A 2,848-nucleotide genomic window follows, 5' to 3' on the forward strand; every position below is an offset into this window, starting at 1 on the left:
CATACACACACACACACACGCATACACACACGGAGAGAGAGAGAGATCTAAAACCTTGTATCAAATCTGGGTATATCGACACATAATGTGACAATGTTGTGATATAAAAAAGTTCTAATCCTTCAAACTTTCCAATGTTGAAAACTAATTAAACAGTTGATATATTATATTATATTATATTATATTATATTATATTATATTATATTATATTATATTATATTATATTATATTATATTNNNNATATTATAGTTCTAGAGTCTATATAAAGAAATGTTTATGTTATTAAATACTACTTTAGAGGTACCTACATTTTTTTTTACAATGATTCAGATACAGGTCAACAATGACTTTATTGGACACAGAGTGACATTGAGAAGACTTTTGAAAATTCAAAGTTTGCCATTTTAAGGGCAGAAAGCCACTTTATATTTTATCTACAGTCCTGTTTTCTAAAGAACAACAGTATTTCACGTTTTGTTGTGTAAAAAATATTCCATCAGATTATATGGTTGAAGAGAGAGAGAGAGAGAGCAGCTGGATATGGAAAAATGCAAATGAACTCCTTTGCTTTAAATGTTAAATTAAATTAAATGTTAAACCCTGGGATGTTAATAATAATAACAACAGGGCAGCACATGGGAAAGAAGCAGGAACAAAAAAAGGAATTTAGAATGAAGACGTTGTAAATCAGTTCCCCTGACACACACACACACACACACACACACAGCAGCCTCTTTCATCACTGTGAGATTATCAGCTGCTGTTAATGCGTGTTAGGAGACCAGACAACGTGTCAGATTTACACTGGAAGTTTCCATATTTGTTCAATGTCAGACTGAAACTGTAATTACCGCCGCTCACTGTCTGCTCACAAAGGCACCATGAATAAACATGAGTCAATTAACTCATTACTGCGGCCATGAACATGTTAAAGAAGACGAATCCATGATTAGAGAGGGCTCATTATTCAATCTGTCTCTGACGGCAGTTGGACTCTATGGATAACACACACACACACACACACACACACTTGGAGGGTTACTGTATTTATACATTTAATTAACCCAGTAAGTCCTGTTGTTATGTTGCAATAGAACTGTAATACAAAATATATATATTTTAACCTGATTGAGATTTCACCATATTTCGAAGAAAAACTTATATGACAGGTAAAAAAAAAAAAAAGACATAACTTGTCAACCAAAAAACTCAACTTAAAAATGACTCAACTGTGAGGGCAACAACAATACACCTCAGCCCAGGTTTTGGCCTTTTTGAGTATTTACAGTAGAGTAGACCTACTGTAGTACTACTGTAGTACTACTGTAGTACTACTGTAGTGCAGTGTCATGACGCGTCATAAGAATTTTTTTTTTTAACTATTGTCACACAGATGTTTTAAATTAGGAAATAGAAGAGAATATAGGAAAGAAGATGATTGGAGGAAATAGGAGCTGAGGGCAGAGGAGAGGAAAGGAGAGAAGTAGGAAGGAAAGGTGAGGAAAGAAGAGGAAAGGAGGGAAGAGAAGGAACTTCATTTCTGACAGAATTTTAGAACAAACCAAGGTTACAACTTTCTGATTGGTGTTAATTATCACATGGACTGTTATGCATGGCCATTTTAAAAACGAACAGTTATATTATTGCTATTTCCTCTATACAGTATATTACCATCTGATGTTCATTGTTGTTGCTTTTCAGTAAAGAATATTTTTCATTCTATCTGTAGACATTTTGAGTTCGTCTGACCTTAGTGTCGCAGGTGTCGCTGAATAACATGTATATATTGAATCACAGTAATGTGAAGGAAAGTGAGGCTGAGTGAGCGAGACGGCTCGTCAAACACCGTGGGTGTACGGCGAGGGAAACTGGTGTGAGAGACAAATAACACGTTTCCTTTGTACAAAGTCGAACTCCTTCAGGAACCTACATCTGTCCTCCAACACTTTAGATTTCTTGAATCTCAGATTTTCACTGTTTTCTCAGCAGATGTGATTACGCCCCCCTGCCCCCCACCCTAAAAAATCCACATTACTAGAAGACTGCTGTGTTCCGGGGGGGGGGGGGGGGGGGTGTTGCACTGCTGTTTGGTGGGAGACAACGAGCCATCCCAGCTATTTCAACTGGTTGTGGTCTCATTACAGCAGACTACTGTTGGTAATCCTTTGCCTTTGATCCCAGAGCTGAAGGCAGCTGTGTTTTAGCTGCAATTCAAACAATCCTCCCCCTGCTGCCTCAGCAGCACCTCCACCAGGAAGCCTGTGGTAGCTGCAGGGCCCCAGCCTGGCACAGGAGAATTAAAACCCTAGGTGGTTGGTTTGTTGTTTCCTAGCAGAGAGCAGGTGAGACGGATGGAGGTTTGTCGGCGGTCTGGGGTGTCAATTAGAGGTTAACCTAGGAGGAGTTCAACCCCGCGGGGGGGCGGGGGGTGTCGTAGTCATTTCAGAATATTTTAATCACACCTGGAGGGATGAAACAAAAGAGGAGGCGAGGGAACAAACACACAGAGGCGAGAGAGGAGGATGTTATTCTGCCAAAAAAACTATGATGGAGGACTAATCTGATCTGACAGCTTTATTATCCCAGCAGCATGTGGTCAGCAGTATAAAACACCCATCTGATCATGTAGCTGGTACTGTATGATAAGTTACCAAACCTCACATCGCACTTCAGGGATTTCTACCAGAGAGCAAATGTTTCGACCTGTGATGTCATCGGCTCTGTGCAATTTGTGGTCAGGAAAACGTTTTGAAGACCTTGAGTAGGCAAGGCTGTGGACAAGGCTGTGGAACTTGTATAAATGAAATGTATTGTTGATGTCATAGTAGTGCTGAAGCCAAATCCTAGC

This window comes from Cynoglossus semilaevis, chromosome 4 (genome assembly GCF_000523025.1).
Source record: "Cynoglossus semilaevis isolate Cse_v1.0 chromosome 4, Cse_v1.0, whole genome shotgun sequence".
In the NCBI taxonomy this organism is placed as follows: domain Eukaryota; kingdom Metazoa; phylum Chordata; class Actinopteri; order Pleuronectiformes; family Cynoglossidae; genus Cynoglossus; species Cynoglossus semilaevis.